This window comes from Pinus tabuliformis, chromosome 3_1, assembly GCF_031772625.1.
Source record: "Pinus tabuliformis cultivar Carrire ecotype Pingquan chromosome 3_1, CPIR1, whole genome shotgun sequence".
In the NCBI taxonomy this organism is placed as follows: Eukaryota; Viridiplantae; Streptophyta; class Pinopsida; order Pinales; family Pinaceae; genus Pinus; species Pinus tabuliformis.
In genome coordinates this window covers 576,056,998-576,078,486 of record NC_142301.1, presented here as the reverse complement: position 1 = coordinate 576,078,486, position 21,489 = coordinate 576,056,998, and the positions used below count along the sequence as shown (strand labels likewise).

General features: G+C 35.8%; 1 pseudogene; it reads right to left on the bottom strand.

Moving 5' to 3' along the window:
* Nucleotides 1-10,193: 10,193 nt before the first annotated feature.
* LOC149188292 (phosphoacetylglucosamine mutase-like) overlaps nt 10,194-21,489 on the bottom strand; it is a 29,848-nt pseudogene continuing 18,552 nt past the window's right edge.

Below are 21,489 nucleotides of genomic sequence, written 5' to 3'. Positions count from 1 at the left end.
AGGTAAGTAACAATACCAGTATGAATTCATTATTCGCTTTGTATTGTCATGTTGATGACCCAGTTCATTTTGAAGATGTTGTAAATAAAGATAAATGGATTGAAGCAATGAATGAAGAAATTGGTGCAATTGAGAAGAGTAAAACATGGGAGTTAGTGGACCTCCCTGAAGGCAAAGATGCCATTGGAGTTAAGTGGGTTTATAAGACCAAAAGCAAAGTTGAAGGCAAGATTGAGAGGCACAAAGCAAGACTTGTTGTGAAAGGCTACAAACAGCAACAAGGCAAAGACTATGATGAAACCTTTGCACCAGTAGCAAGGATGGAAACAGTCAGAATAGTGTTGTCTATTGCAGCACAACACAAATGAAAGATTTATCAGATGGATGTTAAATCTGCATTCCTGAATGGAGTGTTAAAAGAAGAGGTTTATGTTGAACAACCTCCAGGTTATGAAGTTGAAGGCCAAGAGCATAAAGTCTGCAAACTGAAGAAGGCTCTTTATGGGCTGAAGCAAGGTCCAAGAGCATGGTACAGCAGAATAGATGCTTATCTGATTGATAATGGGTTTGATAAGTGTGATGGTGAACCCACACTCTACATAAAGGAGAATGACGGTAAGATTCTTATTGTTGTTTTATATGTAGATGATTTGATTTTTACTAGCAATGATGCTTCTCTCATTGTTGATTTTAAAGAAGTCATGAAAATTGAATTTGAAATGACTGACTTGGGCTTCTTAAGATATTTTCTTGGAATTGAAGTAGACCAAAGTGAAAATGGTGTTTTCATTTCTCAAGTTAAATATGTAGAAGCAGTGTTGAAGAGATTTAACATGCAGAACAGCAAGGCAGCTGTGAGTCCAACTGTAATGGGGTTGAAATTGACCAAAGAAGAGAGCAGTAAGGATTTTGATCCCAAACAGTACAAGAGCATAGTTGGCAGCCTTATGTACTTGACTGCAACTAGGCCGGACATTATGCACGCTGTGAGTTTAATCTCCAGATTTATGGAAAGACCGAAAGAGACTCATTGGTAGGCAGCCAAGAGGATTCTAAGGTATGTGAATGGAATGAAGGGGTTTGGTATTTTATACTCCTCTTCTGAAAGTTTCATGTTGACAGGTTACACTAACAATGATTGGGCTGGAAGTGTTGATGATAGGAAAAGCACATCTGGATATGTGTTTCATATGGGATCGGGAGCCATCTCATGGGCTTCCAAGAAGCAACCAGTTGTGTCTTTGTCAACAGCAGAGGCAGATTATGTGGCAGCAACAGCAGCAGCATGCCAAGCAGTGTGGCTGAGAAGAGTTCTCAGAGATTTGTGTCATGAACAAGAAAAGGGCACAACCATTTACTGTGACAATAGCTCGGAAATAGCATTATCTAAAAACTCTGTTTTTCATAAAAGGACAAAGCACATAGACACCAAATTTCACTTCATACATGAATTGGTTAACAATGATGAGATTGTTTTGCAGCACTGCAGAACAGAGGATCAGTTCGCTGACATCTTGACAAAACCATTGGGAAAGAAAAGTTTTGATCATTTCAGGAAATGCCTGGGTATGCAGAAAAACCCAGCAGTTGAAATTAAGGGGGAGTGTTGGAATTTAATTCCAACTGCAACATAAACAACTGGACATAAATCTGATTTGCTGTAGATATTCCAGACTGTTGGATGCCTCAAAGTCGTGCTTGATATTTTCCACATTAATGTGCATTAAATTTTCAGCATTAAATTCCCCTGCAACAACGGACTTCATTTCTTCAAAAGGAATCACTGCTTGCTGCATTCAATACACAGATAAGTTTTAGAAGATATTTTTATTATTTTATTGTTTAAAGTCAAATATGTTTTAACATATAAATGTAATGAACAACAATTCTTTCCAATGTGAGAAGAATGATAGAGTTCCTTTTTGTAACGCACAGCAGTGCTGAAACTGTAATTTTCTGAGATAGTGAGAAATTGGTTTGTGGAACTTAAGTGTTCTTGATGTAATCCCTCTGTCAAGAGGAAGATTCTGTTCAGCATAATCTCCTGTGAAAATCCCTCTATGTGAGGAAGACATTTTTGTAACAGTTGGTTTATTGTTAATGAGTAAAAGTTTTTTTTTTGTGCGTTGTTGTTACACCGTAAGCAGAAAATTGTTTCTCGGCGTCAAAACAGAGTGTTGTTGAAACACTAGTTTCAGCGTTACTGAAACACCGTTGCTGAAACACTGCAAATAGCAACTGACGAAACTGCGTTGCTGAAACACCGTATTCCGCAAACGATTTTTATTTCCGCTGTGTTAAAATAGAGTATTGTTCTATTTTTCAGTTTTTTTTGGAATGATCAGAAATTCCCAACATGAATGGATATCTTGGTTTCAACTCATCTTCCCACTTGAGGGAGGTTGGAGCTATTGTCAGCCCACTCCATGTCTTTGGGTTTACAGGCTTCCGCCTGTAAGAGGACCGCACATTCCTGCAAATTTTCGTATTTGATACATAAAATCGATCAGCATCCATATAATATAAATATCAACAAATTTTTTAACCTTGGGCTGCATCTAATGCTATTTGAGTGGTGCTTTCCAATTTAACTCCGAAATTTCTACACGACCTGAAAAACATATTTAGAATCAAATATACGTTTTTGGCCACTGCAATATGGGAGCAACTCAAATCAAACAAACGACATGGAGCGGCAATATATTTACCCTAAAGACGTTATATGAGGATACCGCACTATTATAAGAGGATCTTTCACTAGTATATAAAAGAGTTTTAAGACAATATTTAAGATAATTTTTGGGTGAATTGTCTTAACTTGATACCAAAAAAATTGTGTATTGTTTTAAATATTGTCTTTTAAGTTTTAAATGATTGTTTCTATAAAAATAATATGTAACACAGAGATTATTGTCTCTTAGGAGACAATTTCGTTTTTGTCTCTCTAGAGACAATAGTAGGGATTAAAGACATATCTTCTTTATAGAGACAATATGTCTTTGATCCCATCTAGTCTCTATAGAGACAATAAAAAATTATATTTAAAGGAACTACAATATCACTTTTGTCTATTTAGAAACAATATAAAACAATGAATCCAAGAAAAAATATGAAAAAATCAATAAAGAAAATATTTAATTAAAAATCAACTACAATATCATTGATTAATTCATGTTAGAGCACAATGGAATCGAACTATCAACCTCCTTATAAGGCAATAAGAAGAGACTCTTCCATTGAGCTAGCACCCTTTAAAAAATCATGTGAGGAGTTATGGTAGTCCTTGAAATCACAGATATAGGGATTGACTTTTAAAAAATGTTCGACACATAATGACATAATTTTTGTAAAATTTGTTATCATGCAATCCCTATTTTTAACTTAATAAAAAATAACTCAATGTCACATCCGTGTAGCATGACTTGCACAAAAGGTTAATAATACACAATAATCTACAAACAATTTAATATAGTCATAGAAAGAATCGTAAACAAAATTAGCACAAGTTGTTAATATATTGCCACAACTATTGAATGGTTTTTGTTTACTGTGTTTCTACTATTCATATATCCAACAATATGATCACTTTGTCTAGTTCCTCTTTGGCCATGCAAACAATTAAAAATTTATATGGGAAATAGATAAGCACGAAGACTTTCTACAAATTGGTAAAGAAAGGAAAAGGCTAAAAATGATTATATTTCAAATCCAGCTAACAAAATAAATCAACATCAAGTCTACGCAATCAAGATTGATTATTTTTATAATAACATTTCACCTCAAATTTGAAATACCATTTTTAAGCGACATCCCTAGATGAAGCATTAACCTGTTAGTTTATAGGAAATTTGGAAGACTTAGCCATTTTAATTCATGTTCTATTGTCCATCTAGTTATATAGAAATGAGGCAAATGTCTAAAGAGAAGAGAAGCACATCTTGGGAATCTATCATAGGCTTAAAGCAAGCCTTAGATCAGCACCAAAAAATCCAAAAGAGAAGGCGGCTCAGTGGGGAAACAAAGGGAAACCCAATGAGGAGTGGGAAGGTGAATGGATAAAACTACAAGATAATAATGAGGACAAGATTCAAGGAAGGCCTTTAAAGAGGAACCAACGACCATGCAGTGCCCATGGGACCAACTACCATTATTTTAGTTGCAAGAATAAATGAGGTCACAAAGAGTATTTTTGATACTCTATATTAGTCATTGGATGGTTGTCAATGACACTACAGGTAAGAAATATTCACCATCAAGTGACAGTAAGATGAATAAGAGAGATGTCTACCAGCTTTGGACGCATTTCCTTCACCACAGTATTAACATGGAATTTTAAAGAATCATAGATACTAGACTACCTTAATTTGCATGATGTATTCTTGTAGAAGCAACATTCAGAATAGACAAATACAGGATTAGCCAAATTATCAAGTAGAACATTCTGAATAGTTGCATGCAGCTCATGTAAATCTATAGTTAAATAAATTTTTTGAAAGAATAACCCTCATGTGTGCCACTTCCGTACATGGAGTAGCAACGCTCATTTTTCATTTCTTTTTGTCTCATATGTCGAGGCATAATAACTGTAAGAAAATAGAGAAGCCACTCTATCAAAATCTGAATCATCGTTATTGTATTTCAAAATGGTTTGAAAATTTGTCCAAAATTATAGAGTATGCAGGTTCACATCCAAATTAGCTAATAATAAAATAATAATAATCAAAACTTTCATCGCAAATTCTATCTGGTTATGGGACTTAATCAAATAGCCTGGCGTAATCTACATATAACTTCATAGACTGAGGTATTTATCCATCCTTTGCATTCTCAAGATTGGAAGGCTCCAACAATGAAGCACCCTGAAGAAATTTTAAAGTTGCTTCAAAGTAAAGGCCTGTGATATCATGTTCACCATCTTCTATAGCCTACAACATCTATTTCCAGCAAATTAAACTCCTAAAGCAATTATACTTTTAAACAAATTTCATCAAATCACAAAGAATTTTTTAGACTAGGGGTACATGGAGTGACAAGGATAATTAACATCAATCAAACCTTCAATCCGTCTTCAATGTGTTTCAAACTCTTGGCCTCCTTTAAGGCAATATTTCCCCCAACTTTCCCAAGTTATCGCCTAACATGACTTGTATCCATTGGTTCTGCAGGATCTCTCCTAGAAACTACAATAGCTACAAGGGGAGTTGTACTATGGATCACTTATCCATGCAAGTTATCAACTTTTCTTGATTATTTTCATGTTGTTGAAATTCACCATTAAAGCCATCAATTTATAATTCTACCTTAGCTTTAGAGGCTTGTGTACTATTGCATCACCTTCATTCTTGTCTTTTCCTTGTCCGATATTGCCCTCTTCTGCAAAGGATGAAGTGACATATTGGGAAAAAAATCAAGATAGCTTAAATTTATCATTGTTGGACAAATAACCAAATTGATAGGACAAGTTTGAAGGAAAATGTAACAAATGCAGAAAATTATAGAGAAATAGCAAAGTACATAGTAAATATTCACCAAGTCGCAATCCAAAGAAAAGAAAGGATTTGCAAACACATACTTATGTTAGAGGAATTTTGTTTTGTCTTCCATTTTTATCCTTATTTGTATTTGTGTATTCCCATTGCAACACCATTCTCCTTAATCTCTTCTTGCAAAATACATGTGCCTGATTGATTTTTTGTAGATGTTGAATTACATCAGTTGAACATTTATTCTTTATAACAAGAGGCTTCACACTATGTATCAATGCTTTATATCATATATCAACTTTGCTTGATTCTTTGGGAATTGTTGACAATTCAGTATTAGAGACATGAACTTCTACTCTAGCTTTAATCTTCTTTAAAGAATTATGTTACATTGCCTCAACTTCATTCTTGCAATTTCCTTGCCCCACATTTCTCTCTGCTACACATGATGAAGAGTTCACCATCATAAAACTCAAGATAACATAATTTTATTATTATTTGATAAATGACCAGAATCATAGGACAAGTTTGAAGAAAAATGTAATAAGTGTATAAAATCATGGATAAGTGACAACATACATAGAAAATAATTACCAAGTGGCAACTAATTCACAAGAATTGATTTTAAAACACATACCTCTATAAGAAACATTATGTTTCAGCTTCCATTTTTCTTGTTGTTTGAATTTGTCAATTCCCATTATAACACCATTCCCATTAATTGTCGATTGTAATATGCCTTTGCCTGCTTGAATTTTTTCTAGAGGCTTTTGAACTACATCAATTGAGTTATTTCTCCTAACAAAGCTCTATTTATTCTTATTTGAAAGAGAACTTGAGTGATCCATTCAACCTACAAATTTCACGAGTTAAATCATTTCTTGTTCTTTCTTACTAATGTTGGAAATCACACTTGGCTTTAAATATTTTATGTACTGAATTGTCCCAACATGTTTGATATTAAAGAGGTGTTTAGAGTCCAGACATAGGAGCACCTAGAGGTTGAAGTTTTTCTTTATTTGGATCCAAGACTAGCTTGGTTGTATACCATACATCCCATTAATAACTTGCATGGTTGAATCTTCAGTAACATCACACAGATTCATGTAGCTGTATTGAAACAAGAACATATTAAAATCAAATAGCTCATTACAAACTACAAAACTAGCCTACAAACCCACACATATTTATCAAACATGATATTTATAAACTTGTTAGTAAGTTGTTAACTATGAAAAATACTAAATCAGACATAAGGTAATATTCTATGGCTCAAATGTTTTCCAAACATATAAACTTACAAGGCAATAATGAATTTGACAAAACAACTAATATTTTCCAAACACATAAAATTATAGCCAGAAAGCATTTGACAAAACCACTTTTTTGGAAGTGATGAATGTTTCACCTCAACATCTGGGAAAACCACTTTTTTGGAAGTGATGAACCTTTCACCGTAAATGGGGGCAAGCAAAATTTCCATCAGGAATCACATGTTACCTAGACTTTTATAGAACACTGATGGATATTGTCCTTTGATGTTTCCTTTGTTCGTTTCCTATATGCATAAGATCTCTCTAGAGTTAATTTTCCAGTTCATATCATAGCTTGAAGTTTGTAATCTATCTTCGAACTTTCCATCATAACATTTTTTATATTTCTTATGTTCATTTCTTAATATTTTATACTATATTTCATTTTAATATATATATATATATATATATATATATATATATATATATATATATATATATATATATATATATATATATAAACTCGAATTTAATGGTTAACCTCGTCGAACAATTCGAACTCAAACAGAACATAAACATTTCAAAAGATTTCAACATCACAATTTCACATTAAGAACCATTGCATGCTAGGTAATAAATCCAAATATTCTCAGACAAAAATTAAGGACAATTGGTACATAAGTAATATTTTCCCTTCAATAATGCTTGTATTTTCATCTTGAATGATACATTCTTACTCTGTATAAAATAGCTAAGTTCATTTGGGAAATACATAGTAGTTCATTTGAAAATGAAAACTTGGATATAATGAAGGATCCACAATTGGGAGCATAAAATATGGAAACAAACCAGTTTATCACACCAAATAGTAAAACTAGGATGAGTGGTGGAAGTGCCAAAAAAAATTCATGAACTCGCAAATTTAATCTAGCAAAATTATTTTACCACAAAAAAACAAGAAAGGAGATTGAAATGCTCAACGTCTTTAGTTTAATTGCAAAACAACAAAATATTAGACTTTGAAATAACTTGAAACTTCATTCATATAGAAAAGCCATTAAATTCATTCATTTTTGTTGAGTTGTGAAAATCTCTATGATTCATCCACAAATATTGATCGCAAACAAGAAAGGTAGAATATATTATGGATGTTCCATTTCCTATGTTCTCTAGGTCTAGGTTGCAAATCTACTAGATGCAATATTATTGCTCCATTTTTTGAAAATATTCTAGAATGACCTATAGCCATAGTAATCATTAGGGACAAAATCTTCCTTCAAGCTTTGAGCTTCCCTTGTCATTTTGTTCACCTTTGCTAGTAAATTAAGCATATTTCATAAAGCATGATGGCCCATCTAATATTCATTGCATAGACTGCCAGAGACTCATTGCAACTTCACAACCCAGTTACAAGAACATTGTTGAGTAATTTTATTGAGTAACCCAACTACATTCAATGAGCATGTCATTTCCAAGATAATATTCCTTCAAGCACAAACTATGGAATTTAGTGACATCTACACCATACATCTTTTCAAACATTATCATCCATGTAAAAAAATGAACGAGACAATTTGCGGAACCTTTTTTAAATCCATCATAGCTTTTCCCCATGCTCTACCAATCTGGAAAGAATGCTTCAAGTAAAATCCCATTTTTCATGCTTTGTCTACTACACACCCATCATTGAGAAACTATACGACAAAGAAATACTTTGAAAACATCTAAATCCTTCCATACTATTGTTCCAAAGTCAGTAGAATAAACTAATTTAGCATAATTGTATACAAAGTAAAAATGACACATCTTATAGTACAGTAGCAAGATACACAACTCTTATATCCCAATTGATTCTGATTGGGCCAAACTCTCTCATAAAAAGAATGGAAGGTTTAAGCATTTTGCAACTTTCCCACAACATCAATCTCCTACTATACCTCCAACATGGAAAGAATAAATACCATCACAATGCTTATGTATGAACACCCAAATAATATACCATATTGTGACAACAGTTAGTTACTTTAGACCCAACGGGCATTTGAGATCTTATGTTGTATTTTGTCATACCCTAGCCAATGGATTTTTGTTGTAGGATCCTTAGGAGGAATTTAAATTAAGATCTTGTGTCTTAGATCTTTTCAAATGGATTGAGGCAGTGTCAATCCATTTGGAAATGAGATTTGGTTTTTAAGGACAACATTTAGAGGTGGCTTCTGCTCTAGCAAGGGTTGGCTACCAAAATTAAACTTCATAAAGAAGATATATTGTATGACAAATGTTTCTTGTGTTCTATGTGGAAATGATGAAGAGGTCAAGCATATATTTCAGAGATGTTAGATTGATTTTTTAGGCATGGTTTTAGGTTTAACTTCACTTCTTCAAAAGTTTGCTTTTGTGTAAAAGGCCTCTTTTGGAGTACATTCCTCTTTTGGAGTACATTCAAAAGGTTTCAGATAGTTGCAAATCCTTATGGAATTTAGTATTGTTGATTAATATTGGTTGCTTATGGAAACATCCATGTAAATTTACTTTAAAAGATGACCCCTCTTTTTTTAACCTAGGGGATCTAAGGAACTTCAAGTGGTCATTGGATCTGCTTGTGAGAGCCAAAATTAGTGTTTTGATGTTGAGTTTCTTTATCTTGGTGCGCAAGATCATATGCCTACCTTTTAGGTTATTTTAGGGTAGGATTTTCCTAGTAACCCTGTTGTTCATGTGATGTAATTTTCTGCTCCATGATATACTAATTTCATCTTTGAAATAATACATACAACATCTCAAAAGAAAAAGTTTGAGTAGTGAGCTAACACTTCACACCCACCTTTGAGGACATTAACACAACATTTCAGGGGACCTCATAAAAAATGTAAAATCCTACTTTCAATGGTATCTCAAGTTGTAGTGTCCATCTTCTTCTCTAGAATGTCCCACCTGTTAAGAAGTTTTGCACCAATTTTTCCAAATAAGGTTTGATAATTAAATTCACCCTAGTAGGTTGCATATGCACCTAAATGGCCTTATTTATATTAGAGATGGTTGTATAATGTAGGATTTATTATATTACAACGACATTTCAAGGGATAACAAGTACAAAATGAATTTGTGATTTTAATATCTCTCACTTACTATGTAGCAGTCATGTCTTTGTATATGAAAATTTGTCAATTTATTTTCTAGTGAATGGAAACAATTCACTCAATGGGCATACGACATAAAAGTTTGATGTTCCACACAAATTAAGTCATTGTGGAACCATATGATATCACAGAGAAAAAACATAATAATACAAAATATCTAAACATAAATGAACACAATCACTTAAATATATTCAACACATCCTACTTCTCAAACACTGCTAACTATAATAGTTGTATGAAGAAAATTTCAGAATACAAAAGATAGTTCCTTATGTGAAAGACCACAATGAGTCCAAGACAAAAAAAAAAGAGGACCTTCAATTCTTTGCTTTGATGGCCAGATATAGTGTATTCCATGTTTGAATGGACCATCCCATAGAGTGAATAATTACCTCTACCAACAACAAGCCACTCAATGCATCCCCAACTACTTGATTGATCAAACTACTCATTGCCAGAAATATTTGAACAACCCTCCTCTTCTTTGAGTATGGAAGTTAAATTTGAAGAAGTTTAATGAATGAAAACTACTCAAATGATAACATTATCTATTTACTAGACTAAATACTAGCAATATTTGAATTATTGGAGCCCATTTACTGTCAAACAAACTTGTTGATGCAGAAAAAAGATTTTCATCGAATTCTTTCAACCATAGTAAGAATTCCTCAAAAAACAAAATAGTGTCATGTCCATTTTCTTCAAAATAGATACTGATATCATATTCAATAGCCTTCTCATGTAAAGTGCTTCACTCTAGTGGAAGTGAACACAACTTCAAAACCAATTTCCCTCAAGTACCTTGTTGAACCTCCATTAGCATAAGCAGTCTGTACAATTCCCAATGTAATGGAATGGCACTCTTCATTGAAAGGATTCTGAGCTAATATTATTGCTGGTGAAATTTCTACCTTTTCTTGGTTATATATAGAATTTAATTGTTTCTTGATGAAAATAGAAAAAAGAGTCAATTTTTTCTCACCATTAATTAGCTCAACACCTTTTTCCTCTTGGGATGACATATAGAAATAAACTAGTCTATCTACATCACAATCCAAGCTTGCACACCTTTTCAAAATTTTACATAGTAGTTACTATGTAATAGAAAAGCATAAGACAAACAAAAATAGGTACTATCTTCCATTATAGTAAACATAGAGGACAAGAAAATCACCTTCTTCCAACATCATCCCCTCCAAATCCACTGGGAGTAACCTTCTCCTTCGGCACAAATTCAACCCCAACACTATCATTGAGCCCTCCCTCACCTTCCCTGCTAGATTTCCTGATATTCACTTCAATACCCTCCAAAACTTGTTGTAATGTATACAATTTTTTTGCATCTACTCCATTTAATCCATCTGCCACCACTCCTTTAATACAAGGTCCTAACTTTTGCACTCTGGGCCTTGGTCCCAGAATAATCTCGTATCCAAATGATTGTACTGAAAGATAAGTGTCAATGATTCAGTATACAAATATAAAACAATAGTCAAGAATCAAGATTCATTCGTAAGGTGGCTCAATCAACTTCAGAAACATTCCCAATACAAGGAATTCAGATAACAAGTACAAATTAAAGAATTCTATCAAATGTTACACACAATTTCAAGATTTACATAATGTGAGATTAAACACACTTGCTTGACTAAACTTGAAAGCTGCATATATTAATCAGATTTTGTTGTTGGCATGCCTTTGTTTCTACTCCAGACCATCCTGTGAACTTGTGGAGTAGTCAATATACCCATGTCAACTTCCATCACTCCTTTTGTAGCCCCAGTTCCCTTCGGAAGTTGCCACCATTAGCCATGACAATATTGAAAGAGAAAAAATATCTTTTCCCAGTCATATATTTAGCATCTATTCTACTATGCCTCTAAAAGTATGAATTTATTACTTTAATAGAAACAGTGAGTAGCTATTCTCCATTAGGCCTTGTGTCTCTGGCCACAAGTAACACCCCAAAATATGCATCCCCACATAAACTGCCCCGGTTTTTTATGAAATCATCAATCAGCTGAAAAAAACCAATGAAATCAATGGGCTATATAAATTCAAGGAATGATTTTGTAACCAAGTACTACTAGAAAAAAAATAATGATTCCATTTTACTAAGCTGAAAAATATTATCTTAATTTGATACACACATTTACAAATAAATATGGTGCTATTTTTAGGATCCAAAGCTCACCTATAAAAATCTCCCTTCATTGACAATGTCTGTGATGCTCACCTATACAAAATTCCTTGTATTGAAAACATTTGCAATGGCATCTGAAAAGGGCTCCTATTCTTGGATCAACATGCCACCTCCTGGAACTACCACCTTCCCACCATTATTATATGCTAGATTATGTGAGGTTGTGATCATTAATCTAGTAACAGATCCAATTTTCAATGACCTTAGAGTTGTTAATTTTTGCAACTAGGGTCAAATTCCACCTTGGACAACTTAGATGACTGAGATTATGATTTCATTAAATTCCTCTGTTTTATAAGACCAAAATCGGCCTAAAGATCACCCTATTTGGACAAGAAGAAGTTTATTTTTGAATTATTTTGTTCACTCATGTATAATGGAATGGGTCGGCCCTAAGCACATGTGAAATTGGTTAGTTCAGCCTCAACCCTAAGTGGACCCTCATAGACACCTATAAATAGAATAGACCTCAATCTCGTTTATACACTTTGATCAAGCCATCTTCTACTCTTCTCTTTTGTCTTGGTTCACACAAGTCTAACGGAAGAAGTTTGCGCAAGGGTTTGAAATTATAGGCATGAAGCTCACATAGATCTAGGGTTTCTGTTTCTCAGACGGAGGCATGTAACTGATATTTTTCATCGCCAGATGCACACACATAGTAGTTAAGGAAGCAACCAGGGTTTCTGAGGCAGATCAAATAGTATTAGTCATTGGACGCTCACACAGAGTGGTTAAGGGAGTATCTAGGTAGTCCCGGATGCACACACAATAACTGGAAGAGAGTGTATGGGGGTTTGGATCAAATATGAGTGATTTTGACCCCAGACGCATGCATATATTCTTCTTGAGAGCATTTGGGAAGACACAAACACCCTCACACAGTATCTAAGGTAGCGTCTAGGGAGTTTCAGACAGACACAGTTAGTTTTCCTAGGAGTGTCCTGGGTTTTGATCTAGGGTTTGGAAGTTTCCTTCAGTTGGATTTAGCGATTTGGTATACCAAGGGTTTCTCTCTGCTATTCTATAGATCTTCAATCTATTTTGTAATCATCTGCTACAAATTTATGCATTGGGCTCATTGTACTCTTTGTTGAAATTTTTTATGACAATCTAATAAAGAAGAATATTGGAAAAGGTTTTCTCACTTATGGGGTTTTTCCCTGGTGTTTGACCAATGCTCTACATCTTATGGTTGTGTTGTTGTCTTCTTTATCTTTTTTTTTTCACATGTGGTTCACGGATACCCATGGTCAATGGGCAGCCGCTACGTCCACGAAATAACTGGGCGCTCGACCCCGAAGGGGAGCACACCCCTCGGCCTATACTGACCTGACCCCAAGAGCTTTCGGGATTTGACCCTGTGACCTCCCGATTGGCGAGGCACTGTTTTGACCGATTGAGCTAACTCTTGGGGCTTTGTTGTCTTCTTTATCACTACATATACTCTTCTATTTTCAGTTATATTTTATGATTGGTTACATTGCTAATAATTGGATGCATTGTTAATGAAGTAAATTGGGCTAAAGTAATTGATACAACATAGAAAAATTTAAAAAATTAACATGGTATTAGAGTTGAGGTGAAGGACAAGCCCAATATAAGACAAGCATTGAAGCCCTCATTATTAGAAAGAAAATTTCCTAGTCAAGGTTAAGATGTCTTCCTCTACCTTCAAGGAGCATGAAAAGTTGGGTGATGCATCAAACTTTGTTGCATGGAAATTCAGGTTGGAGATCATAACTGACAACAATGATGTGCTGGAATACATTCAATGAAGGATACCCAAACCTCCAGAAAATGCTTCTACTTCCCTCAAAAATAGGTAAAAGAAAGGTGATTCCAAAGAAAAGAAAATTATTGCTGATTGTTTACAAGGTCATTTACTTGCATATGTTGGGAATTTAAGAAAGTCTAAAGACATTTATGTCAAGACAGCCGACATGTATGAAATTAAAAAATTGAATGGGATCATAACCTTGAAATATCAAGTCAAGGAAACCAAGATGAACATAGGAGAATTTGTTCAATCCTACATTATGAGGATTTTTGGCCTTAGAGATCAATTGTAGAGAGTTGGAGAAAATGTTCTTGACAGGGAACTTGTAGTTGTGACTCTTAGAGGTCTACCTCCTATTTGGGAAACCTTCATTATTTCAATAAGAAACAACAATTTCCTTCCATCATTTGATGAAATCGTTTGGAATCCCACTCAAGAATAATCAAGGATGATAGCTAGAGGAATGATTTGAAAGCATGAAGAAGGAGATCCCACTACATATATCACTCATGACAAAAAGAAGAAGGGAAAAGGAGGTCCATCAAGGAACCCTCCTTCTAAAAATGAAAAAGGAAGGAATGACATATCTTTATCTCATATTGAATGCTATAATTGCCACAAGAAAGGTCATTATGCTCAAGACTATCCCAAGAAAATAAAAATGCCATGTTACAACACCAGAAGAAACAACAATAATAAAAGAAGGAAAGAAAATCAAAGGAATAACTGTGATAGAAGATATGAAAGAAGAAGAAGAGATTCCTCAATCGGTCATGAAGAAGATCATCCTCCTCAAAAGAAGTCAAGAGCTCCTAGGTATGAAAGTAATGTTGTAAATAAATCTAATTATATTTTTATTGCTGCCCTTACTAGTTCTTCTCCACTGGATTCGTCAGATATTTGGTTGGTTGATAGTGGGGCAACTCGTCATTTCTCTAGATACAAGGAATTACTCTCTAATCTGGTAGAGAGGGAGACGAAGTTGAAGATCATTCTTGGAAACAACTCCACTCATCCCGTGGAAGGCTTTGGGTCCATCTAACTTCAATTGAATTATGGGGAATCCATTCTGTTGCATGATGTTATGTATGTGTCAGGATTAATGAAGAATTGGGTATCTGTATCTGCATTGGAAGATAAAGGGATGAGGGTTGCCTTCATCAAAGGAAAATTTTTTACTTGGTTTACTAATTCACCTATGAAAGATGCATTCACATTAGGATCGAGATTTGAAGGTCTTTATAGAGTCACTGGAAGGCCACTTCTAGCATTGGTTCATAACACCAATCATTTGAGCAAGTTATGGCACCGCAAATTGGCTCATCTTCACTATGATGGTCTTCTAAAATTGGAGAAACTAATCTTGGGTATTACTGATGTTCAGGCCCATCATGATGGAGTTTTTCTAGGTTATGTAGGTGGAAAGAAAATAAGTGGACTATTCCCCTCTAGTGAGAACAAGACAAATGACATCCTCCATCTCATTCATTCTGATATATGTGGTTTGATGCCTATGCATTCTATTGGTGGCCATATCTACTACATCACCTTCATTTACGACTTCTCAAGAAAGACATGGATATACTACCTTAAGCACAAGGATGAAGCCTTTGAAATGTTCAAGGAATTGAAAGCCTTGATCGAAAATCAAACAGGGAAGAGAATCAAAGTGTTCATGTTCGATAATCAAGGGGACTACATGTCAAAAAAATTCATATCATTTTACAAGAAAGAAGGGATCAATAAGGAAACAATTATGCCATATACTCTCAAAAAAAATGGTTTAGTTGAAAGGAAGAACTAGTCTATATTAGAAGTTGTCAGTGCCATGCTCCGTGATCAAAAGGTGATGAAATTCCTTTGGGCAGAAGGCACACATGATACCGTATATGTTCAAAATAGGGTGCCTCATCAAGCATTAGAAAACAAGACTCCCAAAGTGTAACACCCTCCTCCCACATCTACCCAAGCAACCGACCAGCTGGGGTAAACATGCGACGAGAGGACACTATGATAAGATTCAACCTCCTTGGTGACTTTAAGGAAAAGGAATCGACAAAACATCACATATATTCACCCAACATCATCCACAGAAACTTAAGAAGACAAGTCAGCCACTCAGACTTCCTGTCCCTGGGTCCTACTGTTGTTTGAGAAAACTTAGGGTAGGGTAATGCTCCCTAGACACTACCTAGGCGAGTTAGTTTTAGGACTAACACTCCCTAGACACTAGAAAGGTGCTTTATAATGCTCCCCAGACACTACCCAACCGAGTTAGTCTCAAAACTAATGCTAGCATTTTGGGATTTGAGCCACCTTTTTCGGCCCAGAGCCTAGGACACTACCCATAATGGAATGATCATTTAGAATTAGTAAGGATACAAGATAACAAGAATACAAAAGTAATAATATGAAAAAATTCATAACCATACACCTACTAGCCATGATAGGCATTTTGTCAAGCATATCATCAACATGTAACCTTGAGGTGTAAATAATAGAATTAAGGGTAGGGATATCATACTTATCTGAGAGTCGCTATGAACCATTGTATCCTCATGTCCTTTACTGCCTTATCACTTATTATGTCATAAATACAATATCCATTCAAACACAAGTAAAAACATGTTGAGAGCCAAACATAGCTGCTGCCATAAAATGTACATATAACCAGCATAATAGGAACATAAATACAATGGACATATCAGCCATCAAAATCCATATATATATATATATATATATATATATATATATATATATTAGTACATTTGCACATGAAAATCAAGGAATGAATTCCTCATTAATAAATGGAATGAACCAACCAGTGATGGGACTACCACATTCCACTTGACCATAGATTGGCTGAGCCAAGTTTCTCTTCAGCCAATCACCCCCGTGCCATATTCCAAGCATGAATGTGGGACTCATAGAACACATCAAAAATACCAATCAATGTGGATGCCATCGGATTTCTCCCCCTACACCGTGAGGAATTTGAGTGCCTCTTAGTCTCTCAAGCTTTACCGTGCATTCCATCTCGGAATCACTAGGCCCAACGGAGATATAATCCACCTCTTGGCTTTACCATATATCCCGCCATTCACCAGCAAGGATTCCTAGGCTTGCCGAGGCACACAATCTTGCTTTACCACAACCCACAGTCTAGTTCAGGGGCCACTAGGCCAGTGGCCTCGTGCATCCTCAGTCTGGTTCAAGGACCACTACCACCATGTGTTTTTCAATTCGAATATCCACCCCACTCAGCGTTGAATCCAATCCGTCCATCCTCCACAAAAGGCATGAGAGAACCCATCTCATCAAAGCTATCAGGAAATGGCAAGACTAGGCTGAAAATACTGTCGCACCTGGAAAAACCCATGCCATGGTAGAAAATAAATACATGAGATCCCATGCATGCCAAATATAGCAAGGAAAATACATATGCAAGTTGATACCCGCAATGAAGCCTATTGTAGCTGCTTTATCTTTCCTTTCCCTACTTAATCTTTGCTTCCTCTTTCCTTCTTTGCCTTTCTTGATCCACTGCCAAAGTTCTCCAAGAAAACTCTAAGTGTCCAAGAGTATGAGAGAGAGAGAATAATGAGAGAGCTCCAAAGCTAAACTGACCAAGTCTTGCCCACTGATCCTCAGAAACCCTTTTATTAATGAGGCCTCTATTTTCTCCATTTTCCATTATTTTTTTTCAATTTCCTCCTCAGATGCAACATGTGACCTTTCACCTTCCTTTTCTCCCAATTTCCATTATTTTCATAAATAATTGGGCCAAAATACCTTTTTGACTCTTTAATGCCTTTGCCAATTTCCTTAGCCATAAAGAACCAAATGAACACCCCCTAGGATGTCTTGCCCACCATTCAACTTGGAATACGTATCCCATCATCTGTGGTATTTATATATTTTTAAATGGATTTTTCACCTGAGATGTTACACAAAGACATATTCACAGGTGTTAAGATGGATATTAGCCATGTTCATGTATTTGGATGCCTTGTATATTTTCATGTGCTGAAGAAAAAAAGAAACAAGTTGGAAGTTACAAGAAGAAAAGGTACGTTTGTGGGTTATTATGAAAATTCTAAAGCATATATAATATATATTCCTGGTCAGAAGAAGGTAGAAAATACAAGGACATAACATTTAACGAAGATGCAACTCTTAGTAAAGCGAGAGATCTTCCTCTACCTCCTCCTCCCAAGGAAGAGACTGGTGACTGGGATATTCGAGATGGTCATTCCCTCCCCGAGTTAGATATTGTTGATGAACCCATGGAGCCTATGGATCCTTTAGATCCTCCTCAAAGTCATCCTCCTACTAGGATGATACCACCTTAGCTCCACGATACTCTACAAAATGATGAAAGAAATGTTCCCATTCATAGATCATTTACAGAAAGGAAGCAACCGTCCAGGTATCAAGGATATATTGCAACCATGAGCACTATGATTCAAGTCGAAACATCCACATTTGAAGAAGCCGTAAAAGAACAAGTTTAGAAGGATGTTATGGCTAAGGAATATGAATCTGCTATGAAAAATGATGTATGGGATATTGTGCCAAGACCGAATGGGAAGTTTGTCATGACTTCAAAGTGGCTATTCAAGATCAAACATTGAATTGATGGTAGAATTTAGAAATACAAAGCAAGGTTCATAGCTCGAGGATTCTCTTAGAAAGAGGGAGAATATTATGATGACATATTTTCTCTTGTGGCTTGATATACAACCATCCATTCAATAGTTTCCCTTGCTACTAGTCAAGGATGGACTCTTCATCAGATAGACGTTAAGACCACATTTCTTCATGGCATGTTATAGGAAGAAGTATATGTTGAACAACCATAGGGATTTGAAGTATAATATCGAAGAATGCATGTTTGCATGTTGAAGAAGGCATTATATGGTTTGGATCAAGCTCCCCAAGCTTGGCATGTATGCATTAATAGTTACTTAATGAAGTTGGGATTCACAAGAAGCAATGTTGATCGCAACCTTTACTTCAAGGTAGTCCAAGGTATGCCATTGATTTTTGTTTCATATGTTGATGGTCTATTCTTGACAGGTAGTGAACCTCTAATGATTGAGTGTAAGAGGGAGATAGCCTTTGAATTTGAGATGAAGCACCTTGGTATCATGCACTACTTTCTAGGTCTTGAGGTGTGGAAAAGGCCTGGTGAGATTTTGCTTTCACAAGGAAAATACATTGTGAAGCTGCTGGAAAGATTTGGAATGACTGAATGCAAATCCATGGCTACACCGATGGAAATGAACTGCAAGAAATTATGTGGAGAAGTTGTAGGACCCGATTTGGCAAATCCATCAGAGTATAGACAACTAATTGGGGCTTTGATGCTCCTTGTGAACACCTGTCCAAACATATGCTATGTAGTAAAAATATTGAGTCAATTCATGACCGAGCCCCTCCATGCACATTGGATCACTTCCAAACACGTATTGAGATATTTGCATGGGTTGATCACACTTGGTTTGAGATATTCTGCCAGAGATGTTCAACTTCATGGATACATTGATGCTGACTCGGAAGGAAATGTTATATAAAAAAGGAGTACATATGTATGTTGCTTTAGTCTTGGATTTTCCATGATATCTTGGATGAGCAGAAAACAAAATTTTATAGCATTGAGCACCACCGAAGAAGAATACATTGTTGCTACCATGGATAGCTTTGAAGCAGTTTGGTTGAGGAAGCTCTTTGGAGAGCTACTTAAGCAGGTCCTAGACACTACAAAGATATATTGCGATAATATGAGTAGGATCCATGTGGAAGAGAATCATGTGTTTCATGGAAAGTCTAAGAACATCGAGATTTGATATCCCTTTATTCGATACATGGTGCAAAGAGGAGTTTTTAGACTCCATCACATTTTGACAAATGAGCGGATTGTAGATATTCTCACCAAGGCACTATTGAAAGGAAATTTCTTGGTCTTTAGGGAGAATCTTGGACCGATGGATGTGGCCCCTCCAGATAATGGGTAGAGCTAATCGAGGACACTGAGCCAACTCTTCCCACCCTGTTTGAGCTCCCAGGGTGAGGAATTGAGATAAAGGGCTCCTGGGGTTGAGCGATCTCTAGAGAATAGGGTACTCCCCTATATGGTACCTATAAGGATGGAGATGTTTCTCCCCTATATTAATAGGGTTAGAGATGTTTCTCCCATATATAGTCTATGCAAAGTATACCCAAGTTGGTATCATACCCTCGAGAAAGGCTTGTTGGGAATACCGCTCCTCGTTTCGCCAATGGGTTGAGAGTGTACTTGGGGTGCAATCCAAGTCGGTTATGATGCAGGTGCTCTACTACATGACTATTGAGGGTCATTGATGGGAAGATAAGTAGGAAATAGGATTGGGTTGATACTTGCTTCCCTCTTGAGATTCCAGGTTAAGAACGATCTCCCTGATGAGATTCCAGGGTTGAATATATGATTAAGTTATCATATTGCTTGGTATGGATGGAAGATATTTCTCCCCAATTCTTCTTCTTTTAGATTTGAGAAAGTTTCAAAAGATAGAGTTGATCAGAGACAACCAAGCATGACGACAACATGACAAGATGAGGTGATGATCAACAGACATATATTGGCAAGTGGAATTATTCCTAGCTGAGAGGGAGTGATAATTTTTGGAACCACGGTCAAATTCCACCTTAGACAGCTCAGATGACCGAGATGACAATTGCATTAAATTCCTATTTTCGAGAGAATCAAAATCGACCAAAAGATCGCCCTATTTGGACAAGCGAAAGTTGATTTTTGAATTATTTTATTCACTCATGTATAATGGAATGGATCAACCCTAAGCACATGTGAAATTGGTTAGGTTAGCCTCAACCCCAAGTGGACCCTCATGGAAACCTATAAATAGAAGAGATCTCAAGCTCATTTCTACACATTGATCAAGCCATCTTCTACTCTTATCTTTTGTCTTGATTCTCACAGGTCTGATGCAAGAAGTTCAAGCAAGGGTCGAAAATTACATGAATGAAGCTCGTATGTATCTAAGGTTTTTTTTTCTTGGATGCAAGCACATAACTGAGCATTTTCGTCCCTGGATGAACGCACACAATATCTAAGGGAGTGTCCAGGAAGTCTTAGATGCTCGCACAGAGGCCTGAAGAGAGTGTTCAAGGTTTCTGAGGCATATTAGACAATATTAGTCCCTAGACACTTGGACAAAGTGGTTAAGGGAGTGTCCAGATAGTCCTGAATGCACACACAGTAACTGGAAGAGAGTGTCTAGGGGTTTTGATGAATCTGGGTGAGTTTTACCTTGGATGCATGCATAGAGTCTTCTTGAGAGCGCCTGGGTAGACATAGACGCCCTCACACAGTGTTTGAGGGAGCGTCCAAAGAGTTTCAAACACACAGAGAAAATATTGCTAAGAGCATCCTGGGTTTTGATCTAAGGTTTGGGAGTTGCCTTCAATTAGCTTCAGTGATCTGGTAGATCAAGGGTTTCTCTCTAATGTTCTATAGATATGCAATCTATTTCTGTAAATCTCTACTGCAAATATATGTATTGGGCTCATTATACTCTCTACTGAAAACATTTTATGATGATCTAATAAAGAAGAAGATTTAAAAGGGTTT